The 20,012-nt window shown below is 54.3% G+C and overlaps 34 non-coding genes and 7 pseudogenes across 34 annotated transcripts; all 41 read left to right on the top strand.

Moving 5' to 3' along the window:
- The first annotated feature begins 3,476 nt into the window (after positions 1-3,476).
- On the top strand, positions 3,477-3,595 carry LOC135592100 (5S ribosomal RNA). Its single transcript, XR_010478866.1, has one exon. It is a non-coding gene; the product is annotated as a 5S ribosomal RNA (ribosomal RNA).
- Positions 3,596-3,908: 313 nt separating this feature from the next.
- LOC135590552 (5S ribosomal RNA) lies at positions 3,909-4,027 on the top strand. Its single transcript, XR_010477959.1, has one exon. It is a non-coding gene; the product is annotated as a 5S ribosomal RNA (ribosomal RNA).
- Positions 4,028-4,340: 313 nt separating this feature from the next.
- On the top strand, positions 4,341-4,459 carry LOC135592062 (5S ribosomal RNA). The gene has a single exon (XR_010478827.1). It is a non-coding gene; the product is annotated as a 5S ribosomal RNA (ribosomal RNA).
- A 313-nt stretch (positions 4,460-4,772) lies between these two features.
- LOC135590861 (5S ribosomal RNA) lies at positions 4,773-4,891 on the top strand. The gene has a single exon (XR_010478264.1). It is a non-coding gene; the product is annotated as a 5S ribosomal RNA (ribosomal RNA).
- Positions 4,892-5,131: 240 nt separating this feature from the next.
- On the top strand, positions 5,132-5,251 carry LOC135591631 (5S ribosomal RNA; annotated as a pseudogene).
- Positions 5,252-5,552: 301 nt separating this feature from the next.
- Positions 5,553-5,671, top strand: LOC135591390 (5S ribosomal RNA). Its single transcript, XR_010478499.1, has one exon. It is a non-coding gene; the product is annotated as a 5S ribosomal RNA (ribosomal RNA).
- A 313-nt stretch (positions 5,672-5,984) lies between these two features.
- On the top strand, positions 5,985-6,103 carry LOC135591511 (5S ribosomal RNA). The gene has a single exon (XR_010478547.1). It is a non-coding gene; the product is annotated as a 5S ribosomal RNA (ribosomal RNA).
- Positions 6,104-6,416: 313 nt separating this feature from the next.
- Positions 6,417-6,535, top strand: LOC135590926 (5S ribosomal RNA). The gene has a single exon (XR_010478329.1). It is a non-coding gene; the product is annotated as a 5S ribosomal RNA (ribosomal RNA).
- A 313-nt stretch (positions 6,536-6,848) lies between these two features.
- LOC135590025 (5S ribosomal RNA) lies at positions 6,849-6,967 on the top strand. Its single transcript, XR_010477431.1, has one exon. It is a non-coding gene; the product is annotated as a 5S ribosomal RNA (ribosomal RNA).
- A 313-nt stretch (positions 6,968-7,280) lies between these two features.
- On the top strand, positions 7,281-7,399 carry LOC135590539 (5S ribosomal RNA). Its single transcript, XR_010477946.1, has one exon. It is a non-coding gene; the product is annotated as a 5S ribosomal RNA (ribosomal RNA).
- Positions 7,400-7,587: 188 nt separating this feature from the next.
- Positions 7,588-7,706, top strand: LOC135591559 (5S ribosomal RNA). Its single transcript, XR_010478565.1, has one exon. It is a non-coding gene; the product is annotated as a 5S ribosomal RNA (ribosomal RNA).
- A 300-nt stretch (positions 7,707-8,006) lies between these two features.
- On the top strand, positions 8,007-8,125 carry LOC135591684 (5S ribosomal RNA; annotated as a pseudogene).
- Positions 8,126-8,438: 313 nt separating this feature from the next.
- LOC135591627 (5S ribosomal RNA) lies at positions 8,439-8,557 on the top strand (annotated as a pseudogene).
- A 313-nt stretch (positions 8,558-8,870) lies between these two features.
- On the top strand, positions 8,871-8,989 carry LOC135591395 (5S ribosomal RNA). Its single transcript, XR_010478505.1, has one exon. It is a non-coding gene; the product is annotated as a 5S ribosomal RNA (ribosomal RNA).
- Positions 8,990-9,302: 313 nt separating this feature from the next.
- LOC135591040 (5S ribosomal RNA) lies at positions 9,303-9,421 on the top strand. Its single transcript, XR_010478416.1, has one exon. It is a non-coding gene; the product is annotated as a 5S ribosomal RNA (ribosomal RNA).
- A 698-nt stretch (positions 9,422-10,119) lies between these two features.
- LOC135590852 (5S ribosomal RNA) lies at positions 10,120-10,238 on the top strand. Its single transcript, XR_010478256.1, has one exon. It is a non-coding gene; the product is annotated as a 5S ribosomal RNA (ribosomal RNA).
- Positions 10,239-10,486: 248 nt separating this feature from the next.
- On the top strand, positions 10,487-10,605 carry LOC135590935 (5S ribosomal RNA). Its single transcript, XR_010478339.1, has one exon. It is a non-coding gene; the product is annotated as a 5S ribosomal RNA (ribosomal RNA).
- A 313-nt stretch (positions 10,606-10,918) lies between these two features.
- LOC135591349 (5S ribosomal RNA) lies at positions 10,919-11,067 on the top strand (annotated as a pseudogene).
- A 313-nt stretch (positions 11,068-11,380) lies between these two features.
- On the top strand, positions 11,381-11,529 carry LOC135591764 (5S ribosomal RNA; annotated as a pseudogene).
- Positions 11,530-11,842: 313 nt separating this feature from the next.
- On the top strand, positions 11,843-11,961 carry LOC135591633 (5S ribosomal RNA; annotated as a pseudogene).
- Positions 11,962-12,274: 313 nt separating this feature from the next.
- Positions 12,275-12,393, top strand: LOC135590984 (5S ribosomal RNA). The gene has a single exon (XR_010478387.1). It is a non-coding gene; the product is annotated as a 5S ribosomal RNA (ribosomal RNA).
- A 313-nt stretch (positions 12,394-12,706) lies between these two features.
- LOC135590983 (5S ribosomal RNA) lies at positions 12,707-12,825 on the top strand. The gene has a single exon (XR_010478386.1). It is a non-coding gene; the product is annotated as a 5S ribosomal RNA (ribosomal RNA).
- Positions 12,826-13,073: 248 nt separating this feature from the next.
- On the top strand, positions 13,074-13,192 carry LOC135590895 (5S ribosomal RNA). The gene has a single exon (XR_010478298.1). It is a non-coding gene; the product is annotated as a 5S ribosomal RNA (ribosomal RNA).
- Positions 13,193-13,505: 313 nt separating this feature from the next.
- On the top strand, positions 13,506-13,654 carry LOC135591347 (5S ribosomal RNA; annotated as a pseudogene).
- A 313-nt stretch (positions 13,655-13,967) lies between these two features.
- Positions 13,968-14,086, top strand: LOC135591011 (5S ribosomal RNA). The gene has a single exon (XR_010478401.1). It is a non-coding gene; the product is annotated as a 5S ribosomal RNA (ribosomal RNA).
- A 313-nt stretch (positions 14,087-14,399) lies between these two features.
- Positions 14,400-14,518, top strand: LOC135591558 (5S ribosomal RNA). The gene has a single exon (XR_010478564.1). It is a non-coding gene; the product is annotated as a 5S ribosomal RNA (ribosomal RNA).
- Positions 14,519-14,758: 240 nt separating this feature from the next.
- Positions 14,759-14,877, top strand: LOC135591392 (5S ribosomal RNA). The gene has a single exon (XR_010478501.1). It is a non-coding gene; the product is annotated as a 5S ribosomal RNA (ribosomal RNA).
- A 310-nt stretch (positions 14,878-15,187) lies between these two features.
- LOC135589274 (5S ribosomal RNA) lies at positions 15,188-15,306 on the top strand. Its single transcript, XR_010476682.1, has one exon. It is a non-coding gene; the product is annotated as a 5S ribosomal RNA (ribosomal RNA).
- Positions 15,307-15,617: 311 nt separating this feature from the next.
- On the top strand, positions 15,618-15,736 carry LOC135589522 (5S ribosomal RNA). The gene has a single exon (XR_010476930.1). It is a non-coding gene; the product is annotated as a 5S ribosomal RNA (ribosomal RNA).
- Positions 15,737-16,049: 313 nt separating this feature from the next.
- LOC135589704 (5S ribosomal RNA) lies at positions 16,050-16,168 on the top strand. The gene has a single exon (XR_010477110.1). It is a non-coding gene; the product is annotated as a 5S ribosomal RNA (ribosomal RNA).
- A 313-nt stretch (positions 16,169-16,481) lies between these two features.
- LOC135590924 (5S ribosomal RNA) lies at positions 16,482-16,600 on the top strand. Its single transcript, XR_010478328.1, has one exon. It is a non-coding gene; the product is annotated as a 5S ribosomal RNA (ribosomal RNA).
- Positions 16,601-16,913: 313 nt separating this feature from the next.
- LOC135590779 (5S ribosomal RNA) lies at positions 16,914-17,032 on the top strand. The gene has a single exon (XR_010478186.1). It is a non-coding gene; the product is annotated as a 5S ribosomal RNA (ribosomal RNA).
- A 313-nt stretch (positions 17,033-17,345) lies between these two features.
- Positions 17,346-17,464, top strand: LOC135590203 (5S ribosomal RNA). The gene has a single exon (XR_010477610.1). It is a non-coding gene; the product is annotated as a 5S ribosomal RNA (ribosomal RNA).
- A 186-nt stretch (positions 17,465-17,650) lies between these two features.
- On the top strand, positions 17,651-17,769 carry LOC135591543 (5S ribosomal RNA). Its single transcript, XR_010478557.1, has one exon. It is a non-coding gene; the product is annotated as a 5S ribosomal RNA (ribosomal RNA).
- Positions 17,770-17,803: 34 nt separating this feature from the next.
- On the top strand, positions 17,804-17,922 carry LOC135590563 (5S ribosomal RNA). The gene has a single exon (XR_010477970.1). It is a non-coding gene; the product is annotated as a 5S ribosomal RNA (ribosomal RNA).
- Positions 17,923-18,235: 313 nt separating this feature from the next.
- On the top strand, positions 18,236-18,354 carry LOC135591547 (5S ribosomal RNA). Its single transcript, XR_010478561.1, has one exon. It is a non-coding gene; the product is annotated as a 5S ribosomal RNA (ribosomal RNA).
- A 313-nt stretch (positions 18,355-18,667) lies between these two features.
- On the top strand, positions 18,668-18,784 carry LOC135591415 (5S ribosomal RNA). Its single transcript, XR_010478513.1, has one exon. It is a non-coding gene; the product is annotated as a 5S ribosomal RNA (ribosomal RNA).
- A 127-nt stretch (positions 18,785-18,911) lies between these two features.
- Positions 18,912-19,030, top strand: LOC135590931 (5S ribosomal RNA). The gene has a single exon (XR_010478335.1). It is a non-coding gene; the product is annotated as a 5S ribosomal RNA (ribosomal RNA).
- Positions 19,031-19,135: 105 nt separating this feature from the next.
- LOC135592023 (5S ribosomal RNA) lies at positions 19,136-19,254 on the top strand. The gene has a single exon (XR_010478789.1). It is a non-coding gene; the product is annotated as a 5S ribosomal RNA (ribosomal RNA).
- Positions 19,255-19,312: 58 nt separating this feature from the next.
- On the top strand, positions 19,313-19,431 carry LOC135591484 (5S ribosomal RNA). Its single transcript, XR_010478535.1, has one exon. It is a non-coding gene; the product is annotated as a 5S ribosomal RNA (ribosomal RNA).
- A 313-nt stretch (positions 19,432-19,744) lies between these two features.
- On the top strand, positions 19,745-19,863 carry LOC135590974 (5S ribosomal RNA). The gene has a single exon (XR_010478377.1). It is a non-coding gene; the product is annotated as a 5S ribosomal RNA (ribosomal RNA).
- Positions 19,864-20,012: the final 149 nt, after the last annotated feature.

The raw sequence follows: 20,012 nt of genomic DNA, 5'->3' as shown, positions 1-20,012 counted from the left end.
TCTCCATTTGCATCATCCATTTTTCTACCACCAATGAAATTAGGTTCATCATGCTTCTACTGCGCCACTCTGATTCAATATCCCCAATCCATCCTTTCATTCCCCTTAATTAATCAGAAACAAATGAAATAGGAGGACCAAATGTCCTCATCATCCCAGATTCCTAAAATGCATCAAAGAAAATTTTCCACCAATCACTAAAGTTCATTAGACCTCAATATATTTTGCACATTAACATATCAAATATTCCAGTAATCCTCAAACCATGCTCTGATACCACCTCTGTCACGCCCCCTCAAAATATATCCATGATTTTTAAACTTTTCGTCACAGACCAATCCAGGATCCAAACTAACGTTTGAGGACACTGAAAAACATTCAATCAAATTCACATCCATAAAACATGTGTATTTTAAAATCATATATCACATCACTCGATATTTCACATTTATGGCAACCCAAGCCAACTTGACAAACATGAACAACATTTATAAATTCACAAGCTAAATAAATTATACAATCAGAACTCCAACTATTCACCACAAGTTCATATCGTCATAAATTAGACTTAACATTCCGAAATTCCAAATAACAGAGATCTTCTAACACTTTTACACAGTATATCCATTTCGATCATCAGAACAATTCATTACATACAAAATATGCTTATACAACAATAGCATAACAACCGACAAGACTTGCCCATAATTCTGAATAGCTATCCATTGCCTCAACCCAAATCAAACATCTCGAAGAGTGACAAGCTGACCTGAAAGATTTATATAACAACGGAGTGAGCCAAAAACGGCTCAGCAAGTGACAAAATATATTCAGAACAAAAGGAACGGTTTCAAACGAGTAAGGTATCATAATGTAAGGCAGAATACAAGAATTCTCAAGGATACCATCTCATTAGATACAAAATCATAAGTATCATGTCATTCAAAACATATTTGATTCATAACAAATGGAGCACAGAGTAATTGGAGCATATCAATGGCAGATAGGACATTTCAGAACATATCAGTTCATAGCAAATGGAGCACAGAGTAATTGGAGCATATCAATGGCGTATGAAATGTTCCGGAGCATATCAACGACATATGGAACATTTCGAAACATATCAACAGTGGAGGAAACATTTCAGAGCATATCAATAACAAATACCGTACAGAAGCTCAAACGTCGTCTTTGACGTTGCAAACATATCAATCTTATCCAAAGCATGTACAGAAACACATAACCAAAGCTCTGGATATCATATCAAACATACAGAAGGTGTAGTGGGATCTCAGTCAGAATGTGATTCATCCATTTCTGAATGACCACCTGACAAAAGTCTCCCACGTCTGGGAGCTCCATCCACCCACGTCTAGGTGAAGTCAAAGGGGGCCGGCAGAGCATCGCAGGCTCTAATCACATACCCACATAGCGAGCAACAAGCGCATACCCTTTACCATTTCTAGCAAAGGTCCAGAAAATCCCTCATAGCGGGACCTCACATAGCGGGCAAATAGCGCATACCCTTTACCATTTCTGGCAAAGGTCCAGACAATCCCACACACTAGAGTACAAAAGGGCAGTTTCAATAATAAGTAGCATATATTGGAAGCACACGCGGACCAACAAAACGTACATGTGCCTTTACGAGTCAATCCGAAGTAAGCAATAATCTTTCACAAGTATATTCAGATTTAAAAGGAATTGAAAGCAAGGGCACATATGGAATCCAAGCAATCACATATAACTCAATTCAATAAGAAGATTTGATGAATTCAATGTCCAAAGGAATGAAACTGGAATAGGCACATATCGAAAGCAAATGCGGAACAATAGGATATACATGTGCCTATATGAGTCAATACGATATAGCATAAACGTTACACAACAGTTTTCAAGAATGCAAATAATTTTTAGGACAAGAGCATACAAGAATTCAAAGCAGTAATATAAAGCTCAATTGAATAAGAAAGCTAAAAGATATCAATTTCCAAAGGAATGAAACCAGAATATGAGAAATCGACCAAAGCTCGATTTCTGGCAGAATACAGAAGGCACATTGAATAAATGATTCAAACTATCAATCGTGCTCCAATTTACTCAGAAATAATCATTGGATAATACTTTTAGATAAGACAGGCTTCATATGAATTGAACTGTCCAATAGAGAGAGTTACAAATAATTTGGTAAGCAAGAGTCGTAGAACAAAATCTCTATTGGCAGAATTCATAATGTTAGATTCAACAGATAACTGGGCAGGTGTTTAGATTCCAAATCTTTCAATCCATATATCAAGGAAAGGTCTACGAGTCTAGGTTCCAATGAAATCAGTTTTGAACAAATCAGAGTTTCCACAAAGGCTTATAGGCAGCTCGATATCAAAAGGTCAGAATCTCAGAAGTTGCACAGATTCGAATCGTTACGTCTAAACAGGAGATATATCAAATGCAAGGATAGAACAATTCAAAGTTCCTCATATTCAAAGCAAATGTGGAGATAAAATTGACAGTGAGGAAAGATCAGGATACTTGCAATAAGACATATCAAAGCAATTATAGGAGAAACGATCAGGGAACTTGCAATAAGACATATCAGAGCAATTATAGGAGAAACGATCAGGGAACTTGCAATAAGAAATATCAAAGCAAATATAGGAGAAACGATCAGGGAACTTGCCATAAGAAATATCAAAGCAATTATAGGAGAAACGATCAGGGAACTTGCCTTTCAAATATTTTGATCTGAATATCCAAGGAAGGTGCCAGTCCAATCTTTCTACTTTTCCTCCGTGTCCTCTCTCTGTTTCGTTTTGTGCTCCCGTTTTCTTCCTTTCTTCGTAACTACATCACGTGTCGAACATCGAGGCACAGTCACCTGCTCTCTCTTACTCTCATTCCTTCTTTTTCTTTCCCAAACGCAGCTGCCACAGCCACCGCCGCTGCCGCTGCCACAATCGCAGCCACGACCGCAACTGCGGTCACAACCGCAGCCCCCTTCCACTGCACTATTTCCTTCTTCCCTTCTCTCGTAGACATAACTGTTGCATACGCAGTCGCTGCCGCTGCGGCCGCAATCCCGTCCGCAGCCCCTTTTTCCCCCTTTCCTTTCCTTTCTTTCCCGGCTGCAACTGCCGCAGTCACAATCGCAGCCATGGCTGCAGCCACCACAACCGCAGCCTCTACTTCCTTTGCTACTCTATTTCCTCTCCTACTTCTCTTCCAACTGCAGCTGCCACTGCCGCAGCTGCCACCCCTTCTCCTCTTCCTCTCTTCTTCCTCTCCTTCCCTTTCTCTTCTTCTTCCTTTCCTTCCCTTTCCAAATTAGAAATAAATCTTTATTAATAATTTTTAAAAGCGAGGGATATTACAGCATTGGAGAGATCCGACAACGGCGATTCCGAGATCATTCGAGAGGATTAGGGGCTCCATAAGCCGTCCGCGACGTGCACAAAGGCGAGGGACAACGCAAATGAAACGAGTGCGATCATACCAGCACTAAAGTACCGGATCCCATTAGAACTCCGAAGTTAAGCGTGCTTGGGCGAGAGTAGTACTAGCATGGGTGACCCCTTGGGAAGTCCTCGTGTTGCACTCCTTTTTGCGCCCCGAGCGACCGAAACCTCTCCCGTCGACCTCCGAGGCGATGGTTTTGGGCCTCGGAAATTGCCGTGACCGCTACGCAGTCAGTCTCGTGGGGCTCGGAGAGAGGTTTCCGGAATGGGGTCACAATTGCGATTTCGAGTTCGTTCGAGAAAGTCGCGATGGTTTCGGCGCGCGCTTGCCATGTCCGTTACGCGGTGGGCATCGGAGAGATCCGACAACGGCGATTCCGAGATCGTTCGAGAGGTTTAGGGGGTCCAAACGCCGTCCGCGACGTGCACAAAGGCGAGGGACGACGGAAATGAATCGAGTGCGATCATACCAGCACTAAAGCACCGGATCCCATCAGAACTCTGAAGTGAAGCGTGCTTGGGCGAGAGTAGTACTAGGATGGGTGACCCCCTGGGAAGTCCTCGTGTTGCACTCCTTTTTGCGCCCCGAGCGACCGAAACCTCTCCCGTCGACCTCCGAGGTGATGGTTTTGGGCCTCGGAAATTGCCGTGACCGCTACGCAGTCAGCCTCGTGGGGCTCGGAGAGAGGTTTCCGGAATGGGGTCGCAATAGCGATTCCGAGTTCGTTCGAGAAAGTCGCAATGGTTTCGGCGCGCGCTTGCCATGTCCGGTACGCGGTGGGCATCGGAGAGATCCGACAACGGCGATTCGGAGATCGTTCGAGAGGTTTAGGGGCTCCATACGCCGTCCGCGACGTTCACAAAGGCGAGGGACGACGTAAAGGAAACGAGTGTGATCATACCAGCACTAAAGCACCGGATCTCATCAGAACTCCGAAGTGAAGCGTGCTTGGGCGAGAGTAGTACTAGGATGGGTGACCCCTTGGGAAGTCCTCGTGTTGCACTCCTTTTTGCGCCCCGAGCGACCGAAACCTCTCCCGTCGACCTCCGAGGCGATGGTTTTGGGCCTCGGAATTTGCCATGACCGCTACGCAGTCAGTCTCGTGGGGATCGGAGAGAGGTTTCCGGAATGGGGTCGCAATAGAGATTCCGAGTTCGTTCGAGAAAGTCGTGATGGTTTCAGCGCGCGCTTGCCGTGTCCGGTACGCGGTGGGCATCGGAGAGATCCGACAACGGCGATTCTGAGATCGTTCAAGAGGTTTAGGGGCTCCATACGCCGTCCGTGATGTGCACAAAGGCGAGGGACGACGTAAAGGAAACGAGTGTGATCATACCAGCACTAAAGCACCGGATCCCATCAGAACTCCGAAGTTAAGCGTGCTTGGGCGAGAGTAGTACTAGGATGGGTGACCCCCTGGGAAGTCCTCGCGGAATTTGCCGTGACCGCTACACAGTCAGTCTCGTGGGGCTAGGAGAGAGGTTTCCGGAATGGGGTCGCAATAGCGATTCCGAGTTCGTTCGAGAAAGTCGCAATGGTTTCGGCGCGCGCTTGCCGTGTCCGGTACGCGGTGGGCATCGGAGAGATCCGACAACGACGATTCCGAGATCGTTCGAGAGGTTTAGGGGCTCCATACGCCGTCCGCGACGTTCACAAAGGCGAGGGACGACGCAAACGAAACTAGTGCGATCATACCAGCACTAAAGCACCGGATCCCATCAGAACTCCGAAGTGAAGCGTGCTTGGGCGAGAGTAGTACTAGGATGGGTGACCCCTTGGGTTGCACTCCTTTTTGCGCCCCGAGCGACAGAAACCTCTCCCGTCGACCTCCGAGGCGATGGTTTTGGGCCTCGGAATTTGCCGTGACCGCTATGCAGTCAGTCTCGTGGGGCTCGGAGAGAGGTTTCCGGAATGGGGTCGCAATAGCGATTCCGAGTTCGTTCGAGAAAGTCGCGATGGATTCGGCGCGCGCTTGTCGTGTCCGGTACGCGGTGGGCATCGGAGAGATCCGACAACGGCGATTCTGAGATCGTTCGAGAGGTTTAGGGGCTCCATACGCCGTCCGCGATGTGCACAAAGGCGAGGGACGACGTAAATGAATTGATTGTGATCATACCGGCACTAAAGCACCGGATCTTATCAGAACTTCGAAGTTAAGCGTGCTTGGGTGAGAGTAGTAGTAGGATGGGTGACTCACTGGGAAGTCCTCGTGTTGCAATATTTTTTGCGCCCCGAGCGACCGAAACCTCTCCCGTCGACCTCCGAGGCGATGGTTTTGGGCCTCGGAATTTGCCGTGACCGCTATGCAGTCAGTCTCGTGGGGCTCGGAGAGAGGTTTCCGGAATGGGGTCGCAATAGCGATTCCGAGTTCGTTCGAGAAAGTCGCGATGGATTCGGCGCGCGCTTGTCGTGTCCGGTACGCGGTGGGCATCGGAGAGATCCGACAACGGCGATTCTGAGATCGTTCGAGAGGTTTAGGGGCTCCATACGCCGTCCGCGATGTGCACAAAGGCGAGGGATGACGTAAATGAATTGATTGTGATCATACCGGCACTAAAGCACCGGATCTTATCAGAACTTTGAAGTTAAGCGTGCTTGGGTGAGAGTAGTAGTAGGATGGGTGACTCACTGGGAAGTCCTCGTGTTGCAATATTTTTTGCGCCCCGAGCGACCGAAACCTCTCCCGTCGACCTCCGAGGCGATGGTTTTGGGCCTCGGAATTTGCCAAGACCGCTACACAGTCAGTCTCGTGAGGCTCGGACAGAGGTTTCCGGAATGGGGTCGAAATAGCGATTCCGAGTTCGTTCGAGAAAGTCGCGATGGTTTCGGCGCGCGCTTGCCGTGTCCGGTACGCGGTGGGCATCGGAGAGATCCGACAACAGCGATTCCGAGATCGTTCGAGAGGTTTAGGGGCTCCATACGCCGTCCGTGACGTGCACAAAGGCGAGGGACGACGCAAACGAAACGAGTGCGATCATAACAGCACTAAAGCACTGGATCCCATCAGAACTCCGAAGTTAAGCATGCTTGGGCGAGAGTAGTACTAGGATGGGTGACCCACTCGTAAGTCCTCGTGTTGCACTCCTTTTTGCGCCCCGAGCGACCGAAACCTCTCCCGTCGACCTCCGAGGCGGTGGTTTTGGGCCTCGGAATTTGCCGTGACCGCTACGCAGTCAGTCTCGTGGGGCTCGGAGAGAGGTTTCCGGAATGGGGTCGCAATAGCGATTCCGAGTTCGTTCGAGAAAGTCGCGATGGTTTCGGCGCGCGCTTGCCGTGTCCGGTACGCGGTGGGCATCGGAGAGATCCGACAACGGCGATTCCGAGATCGTTCGAGAGGTTTAGGGGCTCCATACGCCGTCCGCCACGTGCACAAAGGCGAGGGACGACACAAAAGAAATGAGTGCGGTCATACCAGCACTAAAGCACCGGATCCCATCAGAACTCCGAAGTTAAGAGTGCTTGGGCGAGAGTCGTACTAGGATGGGTGACCCCCTGGGAAGTCCTCGTGTTGCACTCCTCTTTACGCCCCGAGCGATCGAAACCTCTCCCGTCGACCTCCGAGGCGATGGTTTTGGGCCTCGGAATTTGCCGTGACCGCTACGCAGTCAGTCTCGTGGGGCTCGGAGAGCGGTTTCCGGAATGGGGTCGCAATAGCGATTCCGAGTTCGTTCGAGAAAGTCGCGATGGTTTCGGCGCGCGCTTGCCGTGTCCGGTACGCGGTGGGCATCGGAGAGATCCGACAACGGCGATTCCGAGATCGTTCGAGAGGTTTAGGGGCTCCATACGTCGTCCGCGACGTGCACAAAGGCGAGGGACGACGCAAACGAAATGAGTGCGATCATACCAGCACTAAAGCACCGGATCCCATCAGAACTCCGAAGTTAAGCATGCTTGGGCGAGAGTAGTACTAAGATGGGTGACCCCCTGGGAAGTCCTCGTGTTGCACTCCTTTTTGCGCCCCGAGCGACCGAAACCTCGGAATTTGCCGTGACCGCTACGCAGTCAGTCTCGTGGGGCTCGTACGCGGTGGGCATCGGAGAGATCCGACAACGGCGATTCCGAGATCGTTCGAGAGGTTTAGGGGCACCATACGCCGTCCGCGACGTGCACAAAGCTGAGGGACGACGCAAACGAAACGAGTTTTATCATACCAGCACTAAAGCACTAGATACCATCAGAACTTCGTAGTTAAGCGTGCTTGGACGAGAGTAGTACTAGGATGGGTGACCCCCTGGGAAGTCCTCGTGTTGCACTCCTTTTTGCGCCCCGAGCGACCGAAACCTCCGAGGCGATGGTTTTGGGCCTCAGAATTTGCCGTGACCGCTACGCAGTCAGTCTCGTGGGGCTCGGAGAGAGGTTTCCGGAATGGGGTCGCAATAGCGATTCCGAGTTCGTTCGAAAAAGTCACGATGGTTTCGGCGCGCGCTTGCCGTGTCCGGTACGCGGTGGGCATCGGAGAGATCCGACAACGGCGATTCCAAGATCGTTCGAGAGGTTTAGGGGCTCCATACGCCGTCCGCGACGTGCACAAAGACGAGGGACGACGCAAACGAAACTAGTTCGATCACACCAGCACTAAAGCACCGGATCCCAACAAAACTTCGTAGTTAAGCCTGCTTGGACGAGAGTAGTACTAGGATGGGTGACCCCCTGGGAAGTCCTCGTGTTGCACTCCTTTTTGCGCCCCGAGCGACCGAAACCTCTCCCGTCGACCTCCGAGGCGATGGTTTTGGGCCTCGGAATTTGCCGTGACCGCTACGCAATCAGTCTCGTGGGGCTCGGAGAGAGGTTTCCGGAATGGGGTCGCAATAGCGATTCCGAGTTCGTTCGAAAAAGTCACGATGGTTTCGGCGCGCGCTTGCCGTGTCCGGTACGCGGTGGGCATCGGAGAGATCCGACAACGGCGATTCCAAGATCGTTCGAGAGGTTTAGGGGCTCCATACGCCGTCCGCGATGTGCACAAAGACGAGGGACGACGCAAACGAAACTAGTTCGATCATACCAGCACTAAAGCACCGGATCCCAACAAAACTTCGTAGTTAAGCCTGCTTGGACGAGAGTAGTACTAAGATGGGTGACCCCCTGGGAAATCCTCGTGTTGCACTCCTTTTTGCGCCTCGAGCGACCGAAACCTCTCCCGTCGACCTCCGAGGCGATGGTTTTGGGCCTCGGAATTTGCCGTGACCACTACGCAGTCAGTCTCGTGGGGCTCGGAGAGAGGTTTCCGGAATGGGGTCACAATAGCGATTCCGAGTTCGTTCGAGAAAGTCGCGATGGTTTCGGCGCGCGCTTGCCGTGTCCGGTACGCGGTGGGCATCGGAGAGATCCGACAACGGCGATTCCGAGATCGTTCGAGAGGTTTAGGGGCTCCATACGCCGTCCGCCACGTGCACAAAGGCGAAGGACGACGCAAATGAAATGAGTCCGATCGTACCAGCACTAAAGCATCGGATCCCATCAGAACTCCGAAGTTAAGTTTGCTTGGGCCAGAGTAGTACTAGGATGGGTGACCCCCTGGAAAGTCCTCGTGTTGCACTCCTTTTTGCGCCCCGAGCGACCGAAACCTCTCCCGTCGACCTCCGAGGCGATGGTTTTGGGCCTCGGAATTCGCCGTGACCGCTACGCAGTCAGTCTCGTGGGGCTCGGAGAGAGGTTTCCGGAATGGGGTCGCAATAGCGATTCCGAGTTCGTTCGAGAAAGTCGCGATGGTTTCGGCGCGCGCTTGCCGTGTCCGGTACGCGGTGGGCATCGGAGAGATCCGACAACGGCGATTCCGAGATCGTTCGAGAGGTTTAGGGGCACCATACGCCGTCCGCGACGTGCACAAAGCCGTGGGACGACGCAAACGAAATGAGTTTTATCATACCAGCACTAAAGCACCGGATCCCATCAGAAATTCGTAGTTAAGCGTGCTTGGACGAGAGTAGTACTAGGATGGGTGACCCCCTGTGAAGTCCTCGTGTTGCACTCCTTTTTGCGCCCCGAGCGACCGAAACCTCTCCCGTCGACCTCCGAGGCGATGGTTTTGGGCCTCAGAATTTGCCGTGACCGCTACGCAGTCAGTCTCATGGGGCTCGGAGAGAGGTTTCCGGAATGGGGTCGCAATAGTGATTTCGAGTTCGTTCGAGAAAGTCACTATGGTTTCGGCGCGCGCTTGCCGTTTCCGGTACGCGGTGGGCATCGGAGAGATCCGACAACGGCGATTCCGAGATCGTTCGAAAGGTTTAGGGGCTCCATACGCCGTCCGCGACGTGCACAAAGATGAGGGACGACGCAAACAAAACGAGTCCGATCATACCAGCACTAAAGCATCGGATCCCATCAGAACTTCGTAGGAAGTCCTCGTGTTGCACTCCTTTTTGCGCCCCGAGCGACCGAAACCTCTCCCGTCGACCTCCGAGGCGATGGTTTTGGGCCTCGGAATTTGCCGTGACCGCTACGCAGTCAGTCTCGTGGGGCTCGGAGATAGGTTTCCGGAATGGGGTCGCAATAGCGATTCCGAGTTCGTTCGAGAAAGTCGCGATGGTTTCGGCGCGCGCTTGCCGTGTCCGGTACGCGGTGGGCATCGGAGAGATCCGACAACGGCGATTTCGAGATCGTTCGAGAGGTTTAGGGGCTCCATACACCGTCCGCGACGTGGACAAACCCGAGGGACGACGAAATCGAAAAGAGTCCGATCATACTAGCACTAAAGCACCGGATCCCATCAGAACTTCGTAGTTAAGCGTGCTTGGACGAGAGTAGTACTAGGATGGTTGACCCCCTGTGAAGTCCTCGTGTTGCACTCCTTTTTGCGCCCCGAGGGACCGAAACCCCTCCCGTCGACCTCCGAGGCGATGGTTTTGGGCCTCGGAATTTGCCGTGACCGCTACGCAGTCAGTCTCGTGGGGTGGTTTCGGCGCACGCTTGCCGTGTCCGGTACGCGGTGGGCATCGGAGAGATCCGACAACGGCGATTCCGAGATCGTTCGAGAGGTTTAGGGGCTCCATACGCCTTCCGCGACGTGGACAAATCCGAGGGACGACGACATCGAAACGAGTCCGATCATACTAGCACTAAAGCAACGGATCCCATCAGAACTTCGTAGTTAAGCGTGCTTGGACGAGAGTAGTACTAGGATGGGTGACCCCCTTGGAAGTCCTCGTGTTGCACTCTTTTTTGCGCCCCGAGCGACCGAAACCTCTCCCGTCAATATCCAAGGCGATGGTTTTGGGCCTTGGAATTTGTCGTGACCGCTACGCAGTCAGTCTCGTGGGGCTCGGAGAGAGGTTTCCGGAATGGGGTCGCAATAGCGATTCCGAGTTCGTTCGAGAAAGTCGCGATGGTTTCGGCGCGCGCTTGCCTTGTCCGGTACGCGGTGGTCATCGGAGAGATCCGACAACGGCGATTCCGAGATCGTTCGAGAGGTTTAGGGGCTCCATACGCCGTCCGCGACGTGCACAAAACCGAGGGACGACGCAAACGAAAATAGTGCGATCATACCAGCACTAAAGCACCGGATCCCATCAGAACTTCGTAGTTAAGCGTGCTTGGACGAGAGTAGTACTAGGATGGGTGACCCCAACGAGAGTAGTACTAGGATCGGTGACCCCCTGGGAAGTCTTCGTGTTGCACTCCTTTTTGCGCCCCGAGCGACCGAAACCTCTCCCGTCGACCTCCGAGGCGATGGTTTTGGGCCTCGGAATTTTCCGTGACCGCTACGCAGTCAGTCTCGTGGGGCTCGGAGAGAGGTTTCCGGAATGGGGTCGCAATAGCGATTCCGAGTTCGTTCGAGAAATTCGCGATGGTTTCGGCCCGCGCTTGCCGTGTCCGGTACGAGGTGGGCATCGGAGAGATCCGACAACGGCGATTCCGAGATCATTCGAGAGGTTTAGGGGCTCCATACGCCGTCCGCGACGTGCACAAAGCCGAGGGACGACGCAAACGAAACGAGTCCGATCATAACAGCACTAAAGCACCGGATCCCATCAAAACTTCGTAGTTAAGCGTGCTTGGACGAGAGTAGTACTAGGATGGGTGACCCCGACGAGAGTAGTACTAGGATGGGTGACCCCCTGGGAAGTCTTCGTGTTGCACTCCTTTTTGCGCCCCGAGCGACCGAAACCTCTCCCGTCGACCTCCGAGGTGATGGTTTTGGGCCTCGGAATTTGCCGTGACCGCTACGCAGTCAGTCTCGTGGGGCTCGGAGAGAGGTTTCCGGAATGGGGTCGCAATAGCGATTCCGAGTTCGTTCGAGAAAGTCGCGATGGTTTCGGCGCGCGCTTGCCGTGTCCGGTACGCGGTGGGCATCGGAGAGATCCGACAACGGCGATTCCGAGATCGTTCGAGAGGTTTAGGGGCTCCATACGCCGTCCACGACATGGACAAACCCGAGGGACGACGCAAACGAAATGAGTCCGATCATAACAGCACTAAAGCACCGGATCCCATCAAAACTTCGTAGTTAAGCGTGCTTGGACGAGTGTAGTACTAGGATGGCTGACCCCCTGGGAAGTCTTCGTGTTGCACTCCTTTTTGCGCCCCGAGCGACCGAAACCTCTCCCGTCGACCTCCGAGTCGATGGTTTTGGGCCTCGGAATTTGCCGTGACCGCTACGTAGTCAGTCTCGTGGGGCTCGGAGAGAGGTTTCCGGAATGGGGTCGCAATAGCGATTCCGAGTTCGTTCGAGAAAGTCGCGATGGTTTCGGCGCGCTCTTGCCGTGTCCGGTACGCGGTGGGCATCGGAGAGATCCGACAACGGCGATTCGGAGATCGTTCGAGAGGTTTAGGGGCTCCATACGCCGTCCGCGACGTGGACAAACCCGAGGGACGACGAAATCGAAAAGAGTCCGATCATACTAGCACTAAAGCACCGGATCCCATCAGAACTTCGTAGTTAAGCGTGCTTGGACGAGAGTAGTACTAGGATGCGTGACCCCCTGTGAAGTCCTCGTGTTGCACTCCTTTTTGCGCCCCGAGCGACCGAAACCTCTCCCGTCGACCTCCGAGGCAATGGTTTTGGGCCTCGGAATTTGCCGTGACCGCTACGCAGTCAGTCTCGTGGGGCTCGGAGAGAGGTTTCCGGAATGGGGTCGCAATAGCGATTCCGAGTTCGTTCGAGAAAGTCGCGATGGTTTCGGCGCGCGCTTGCCGTGTCCGGTACGCGGTGGGCATCGGAGAGATCCGACAACGGCGATTCCGAGATCGTTCGAGAGGTTTAGGGGCTCCATACGCCGTCCGCGACGTGGACAAACCCGAGGGACGACGAAATCGAAAAGAGTCCGATCATACTAGCACTAAAGCACCGGATCCCATCAGAACTTCGTAGTTAAGCGTGCTTGGACGAGAGTAGTACTAGGATGCGTGACCCCCTGTGAAGTCCTCGTGTTGCACTCCTTTTTGCGCCCCGAGCGACCGAAACCTCTCCCGTCGACCTCCGAGGCAATGGTTTTGGGCCTCGGAATTTGCCGTGACCGCTACGCAGTCAGTCTCGTGGGGTGGTTTCGGCGCACGCTTGCCGTGTCCGGTACGCGGTGGGCATCGGAGAGATCCGACAACGGCGATTCCGAGATCGTTCGAGAGGTTTAGGGGCTCCATACGACGTCCGCGACGTGGACAAACCCGAGGGACGACGAAATCGAAATGAGTCCGATCATACTAGCACTAAAGCACCGGATCCCATCAGAACTTCGTAGTTAAGCGTGCTTGGACGAGAGTAGTACTAGGATGGGTGAACCCCTGGGAAGTCCTCGTGTTGCACTCTTTTTTGCGCCCCGAGTGACCGAAACCTCTCCCGTCAATATCCAAGGCGATGGTTTTGGGCCTCGGAATTTGCCGTGACCGCTACGCAGTCAGTCTCGTGGGGCTCGGAGAGAGGTTTCCGGAATGGGGTCGCAATAGCGATTCCGAGTTCGTTCGAGAAAGTCGCGATGGTTTCGGCGCGCGCTTGCCTTGTCCGGTATGCGGTGGTCATCGGAGAGATCCGACAACGGCGATTCCGAGATCGTTCGAGAGGTTTAGGGGCTCCATACGCCGTCCGCGACGTGCACAAAACCGAGGGACGACGCAAACGAAACTAGTGCGATCATACCAGCACTAAAGCACCGGATCCCATCAGAACTTCGTAGTTAAGCGTGCTTGGACGAGAGTAGTACTAGGATGGGTGACCCCAACGAGAGTAGTACTAGGATCGGTGACCCCCTGGGAAGTCTTCGTGTTGCACTCCTTTTTGCGCCCCGAGCGACCGAAACCTCTCCCGTCGACCTCCGAGGCGATGGTTTTGGGCCTCGGAATTTTCCGTGACCGCTACGCAGTCAGTCTCGTGGGGCTCGGAGAGAGGTTTCCGGAACGGGGTCACAATAGCGATTCCGAGTTCGTTCGAGAAAGTCGCGATGGTTTCGGCGCGCGCTTGCCGTGTCCGGTACGCGGTGGGCATCGGAGAGATCCGACAACGGCGATTCCGAGATCATTCGAGAGGTTTAGGGGCTCCATACGCCGTCCGCGACGTGCACAAAGCCGAGGGACGACGCAAACGAAACGAGTCCGATCATAACAGCACTAAAGCACCAGATCCCATCAGAACTCCAAAGTTAAGCGTGCTTGGGCGAGAGTAGTACGAGGATGGGTGACCCCCTGGAAAGTCCTCGTGTTGCACTCCTTTTTGTGACCCGAGCGACCGAAACCTCTCCCGTCGACCTCCGAGGCGATGGTTTTGGGCCTCGGAATTTGCCGTGACCGCTACGCAGTCAGTCTCGTGGGGCTCGGAGAGAGGTTTCCAGAATGGGGTCGCAATAGCGATTCCGAGTTCGTTCGAGAAAGTCGCTATGGTTTCGGCGCGCGCTTGCCGTGTCTGGTACACGGTGGGCATCGGAGAGATCCGACAACGGCGATTCCGAGATCGTTCGAGAGGTTTAGGGGCTCGATAGGCCGTCCGCGACGTGCAAAAAGGCGAGGGATGACGCAAACGAAACGAGTGCCATCATACCAGCACTAAAGCACCGGATCCCATCAGAACTCTTAAGTTAAGCGTGCTTGGGCGAGAGTAGTACTAGGATGGTTGACCCCCTCGAATGTCTTCGTGTTGCACTCCTTTTTGCGCCCCGAGCGACCGAAACCTCTCCCGTCGACCTCCGAGGCGAATGGGGTCGCAATAGCGATTCCGAGTTCGTTCGAGAAAGTCGCGATAGTTTCGGCGCGCGTTTTCCGTGTCCGGTCCACGGTGGGCATCGGAGAGATCTGACAACGGCGATTCCGAGATCGTTCGAGAGGTTTAGGGGCTCCATAAACCGTCCGCGACGTGCACAAAGGCGAGGGATGACGCAAACGAAACTTGTGTGATCATACCAGCACCAAAGCATCGGATCCCATTAGAACTCCAAAGTTAAGCGTGCTTAGGCGAGAGTAGTACAAGCATGGGTGACCCCCTGGGAAGTCCTCGTGTTACACTCCTTTTTGCGCCCCGAGCAACCGAAACCTCTCCCGTCGACCTCCGAGGCGATGGTTTTGGGCCTCGGAATTTGCCGTGACTGCTACGTAGTCAGTCTCGTGGGGCTCGGAGAGGTTTCCGGAATGGGGTCGCAATAGTGATTCCGAGTTCGTTCGAGAAAGTCGCGATGGTTTTGGCGCACGCTTGCCGTGTCCGTACGCGGTGGGCATCGGAGAGATCCGACAACGGCGATTCCGAGATCGTTCGAGAGGTTTAGGGGCTCCATACGCCGTCCGCGACGTGCACAAAGGCGAGGGACGACGCAAACGAAACTAGTGTGATCATACCAGCACTAAAGCACCGGATCCCATCAGAACTCCGAAGTTAAGCGTGCTTGGGCGAGAGTAGTACTAGGAAGGGTGACCCCCTGGGAAGTCCTCGTGTTGCACTCCTTTTTGCGCCCCGAGCGACCGAAACCTCTCCCGTCGACCTCCGAGGTGATGGTTTTGGGCCTCGGAATTTGCCGTGACCGCTACGCAGTCAGTCTCGTGGGGCTCGGAGAGGTTTCCGGAATGGGGTCGCAATAGCGATTCCGAGTTCATTCGAGAAAGTCGCGACGGTTTCGGCGCGCGCTTGCCGTGTCCGGTACGCGGTGGGCATCGGAGAGATCCGACAACGGCGATTCCGAGATCGTTCGAGAGGTCTAGGGGCTCCATTCGCCGTCCGCGATGTGCACAAAGGCGAGGGACGACGCAAACAAAACGAGTGCGATCATACCAGCACTAAAGCACCGGATCCCATCAGAACTCCGAAGTTAAGCGTGATTGGGCGAGAGTAGTACTAGGAAGGGTGACCCCCTGGGAAGTCCTCGTGTTGCACTCCTTTTTGCGCCCCGAGCGACCGAAACCTCTCCCGTCGACCTCCGAGGCGATGGTTTTGGGCCTCGGAATTTGCCGTGACTGCTACGCAGTCAATCTCGTGGGGCTCGGAGAGTGATTTTCGGAATGGGGTCGCAATAGCGATTCCGTGTTCGTTCGAGAAAGTCGCGATGGTTTCGGTGGGCGCTTGCCGTGTCCGGTACGCGGTGGGCATCGTTGAGATCCGACAACGGCGATTCCGAGATCATTCGAGAGGTTTAGGGGCTCCATATGCCGTCCGCGACGTGCACAAAGGCGAGGGACGACGCAAACGACACGAGTGCGATCATACCAGCACTAAAGCACCGGATCCCATCAGAACTTCGAAGTTAAGCGTGCTTGGGCGAGAGTAGTACTAGGATGGGTGAGCCCTTGGGAAGTCCTCGTGTTGCACTCCTTTTTGTGCCCCTAGCGACCGAAACCTCTCCCGTCGACCTCCGAGGCGATGGTTTTGGGCCTCGGAATTTGCCGTGACCGCTACGCAGTCAGTCTCGTGGGGCTCGGAGAGAGGTTTCCGGAATGGGGTCGCAATAGCGATTCCGAGTTCGTTCGAGAAAGTCGCGATGGTTACTGCGCGCACTTGCCGTGTCCGGTACGCGGTGGGCATCGGAGAGATCCGACAACGGCGATTCCGAGATCGTTCGAGAGGTTTAGGGGCTCCATACGCCGTCCGCGACGTGCACAAAGGCGAGGGACGACGCAAACGAAACGAGTGCGATCATAACAGCACTAAAGCACTGGATCCCATCAGAACTCCGAAGTTAAGCATGCTTGGGCGAGAGTAGTACTAGGATGGGTGACCCACTCGTAAGTCCTCGTGTTGCACTCCTTTTTGCGCCCCGAGCGACCGAAACCTCTCCCGTCGACCTCCGAGGCGGTGGTTTTGGGCCTCGGAATTTGCCGTGACCGCTACGCAGTCAGTCTCGTGGGGCTCGGAGAGAGGTTTCCGGAATGGGGTCGCAATAGCGATTCCGAGTTCGTTCGAGAAAGTCGCGATGGTTTCGGCGCGTGCTTGCCTTGTCCGGTACGCGGTGGGCATCGGAGAGATCCGACAACAGCGATTCCGAGATCGTTCGAGAGGTTTAGGGGCTCCATACGCCGTCCGCGACGTGCACAAAGGCGAGGGACGACGCAAACGAAACGAGTGCGATCATACCAGCACTAAATCACCGGATCCCATCAGAACTCTGAAGTTAAGCATGTTTGGGCGAGAGTAGTACTAGGATTGGTGACCCACTGGGAAGACCTCGTGTTGCACTCCTTTTTGCGCCCCGAGCGATCGAAACCTCTCCCGTCGACATCCGAGGCGATGGTTTTGGGCCTTGGAATTTGCCGTGACCGCTACGCAGTCAGTCTCGTGGGGCTCGGAGAGAGGTTTCCAGAATGGGGTCGCAATAGCGATTCCGAGTTCGTTCGAGAAAGTCGCGATGGTTTCGGCGCGCGCTTGCCGTGTCCGGTACACGGTGGGTATCGGAGAGATCCGACAACGGCGATTCCGAGATCGTTCGAGAGGTTTAGGGGCTCCATACGCCGTCCGCGACGAGCCCAAAGGCGAGGGACGACGCAAACAAAAAGAGTGCGATCATACCAGCACTAAATCATCGGATCCCATCAGAACTCCGAAGTTAAGTGTGTTTGGGCGAGAGTAGTACTAGGATGGGTGACCCCCTGGGAAGTCCTCGTGTTGCACTACTTTTTGCGCCCCGAGCGACCGAAACCTCTCCCGTCGACCTCCGAGGCGATGGTTTTGGGCCTTGGAATTTGCCGTGACCGCTACGCAGAGATCCGACAACGGCGATTCCGAGATCGTTCGAGAGGTTTAGGGGCTCCATATGCCGTCCGCGACGTGCACAGAGGCGAGGGACGACGCAAACGAAAGGACTCCGATCATACAAGCACTAAAGCACCGGATCCCATCAGAACTTCGAAGTTAAGCATGCTTGTGCGAGAGTAGTACTAGGATGGGTGACCCACTGGGAAGTCCTCGTGTTGCACTCCTTTTTGCGCCCCGAGCGACCGACGCAAACGAAACGAGTGCGATCATACCAGCACTAAAGCACCGGATCCAATCAGAACTCCGAAGTTAAGCATGCTTGGGCGAGAGTAGTACTAGGATTGGTGACCCACTGGGAAGTCCTCGTGTTGCACTCCTTTTTGCGCCCCGAGCGATCGAAACCTCTCCCGTCGACCTTCGAGGCGATGGTTTTGGGCCTCGGAATTTGCCGTGACCGCTATGCGGTCAGTCTCGTGGGTCTCGGAGAGAGGTTTCCGGAATGGGGTCGCAATAGCGATTCCGAGTTCGTTCGAGAAAGTCGCGATGGTTTCGGCGCGCGCTTGCCGTGTCCGGCACGCGGTGGGCATCGGAGAGATCCGACAACGGCGATTCCGAGATCGTTCGAGAGGTTTAGGGGCTCCATACGCCGTCCGCGAAGTGCACAAAGGCGAGGGACGACGCAAACGAAACTAGTGCGATCATATCAGCACTAAAGCAATAGATCCCATCAGAACTCCGAAGTTAAGCATACTTGGGCCAGAGTAGTACTAGGATGGGTGACCCACTGGGAAGTCCTCGTGTTGCACTCCTTTCTGCGCCCCGAGCGACCGAAACCTCTCCCGTCGACCTCCGAGGCGATGGTTTTGGGCCTCGGAATTTGCCGTGACTGCTACGCAGTCAGTCTCGTGGGGCTCGGAGAGAGGTTTCCGGAATGGGGTCGCAATAGCGATTCCGAGTTTGTTCGAGAAAGTCGCGATGGTTTCGGCGCGCGTTTGCCGTGTCCGGTACGCGGTGGGCATCGTTGAGATCCGACAACGGCGATTCCGAGATCGTTCGAAAGGTTTTGGGTCTCCATACGCCGTCCGCGACGTGCACAAAGGCGAGGGACGACGCAAACGAAAGGAGTCCGATCATACCAGCACTAAAGCACCGGATCCCATCAGAACTCCGAAGTTAAGCGTGCTTGGGCGAGAGTAGTACTAGGATGGGTGACCCCCTGGGAAGTCCGGCGCGCGCTTGCCGTATCCGGCACGCGGTGGGCATCGTTGAGATCCGACAACGGCGATTCCGAGATCGTTCGAGAGGTTTAGGGTCTCCATACGCTGTCCGCGACGTGCACAAAGGCGAGGGACGACGCAAACGAAAGGAGTCCGATCATACCAGCACTAAAGCACTGGATCCCATTAGAACTTCGAAGTTAAGCATGCTTGGGCCAGAGTAGTACTAGGATGGGTGACCCACTGGGAAGTCCTCGTGTTGCACTCCTTTTTACGCCCCGAGCGACCGAAACCCGCACAAAGGCGAGGAGTGACCCCCTGGGAATTCGCCGTCCGCGACGTGCACAAAGGCGAGGGACGACGCAAACGAAACGAGTGCGATCATACTAGCACTAAAGCACCGGATCCCATCAGAACTCCGAAGTCAAGCGTGCTTGGGCGAGAGTAGTACTAGGATGGGTGACCCCGTGGGAAGTCCTCGTGTTGCACTCCTTTTTACGCCCCGAGCGACCGAAACCCGCACAAAGGCGAGGAACGACGCAAACGAAAGGTGTACGATCATACCAACACTTAAGCATCGGATCCCATCAGAACTCCGAAGTTAAGCGTGCTTGGGCGAGAGTAGTACTAGGATGGGTGACCCCCTGGGAAGTCCTAATGTTGCACTACTTTTTGCGCCCCGAGCGACCGAAACCTCTCCCGTCGACCTCTGAGGCGATGGTTTTGGGCCTCGGAATTTGCCGTGACCGCTACGCAGTCAGTCTCGTGGGGCTCGGAGAGAGGTTTCCGGAATGGGGTCGCAATTGTGATTCCGAGTTCGTTCGAGAATGTTGCGATGGTTTCGGCGCGCGCTTGCCGTGTCCGGTACGCGGTGGGCATCGGAGAGATCCGACAACGACGATTCCGAGATCGTTCGAGAGGTTTAGGGGCTCCATACGCCGTCCGCGACGTGCACAAAGCCGAGGGACGACGCAAACGAAATGAGTCCGATCATAACAGCACTAAAGCACCGGATCCCATCAGAACTTCAAAGTTAAGCGTGCTTGGGCGAGAGTAGTACTAGGATGGCTGACCCCCTGGGAAGTCCTCGTGTTGCACCCCTTTTTGCGCCCCGAGCGACCGAAACCTCTCCCGTCGACCTCCGAGGCGATGGTTTTGGGCCTCGGAATTTGCCGTGACCGCTACGCAGTCAGTCTCGTGGGGCTCGGAGAGAGGTTTCCGGAATGGGGTCGCAATAGCGATTCCGAGTT

This window comes from Musa acuminata, chromosome BXJ1-8, assembly GCF_036884655.1.
Source record: "Musa acuminata AAA Group cultivar baxijiao chromosome BXJ1-8, Cavendish_Baxijiao_AAA, whole genome shotgun sequence".
In the NCBI taxonomy this organism is placed as follows: Eukaryota; Viridiplantae; Streptophyta; class Magnoliopsida; order Zingiberales; family Musaceae; genus Musa; species Musa acuminata.
The sequence above is the reverse complement of the archived record's forward strand: the minus strand, read 5'-3'. Positions and strand labels throughout refer to the sequence as shown.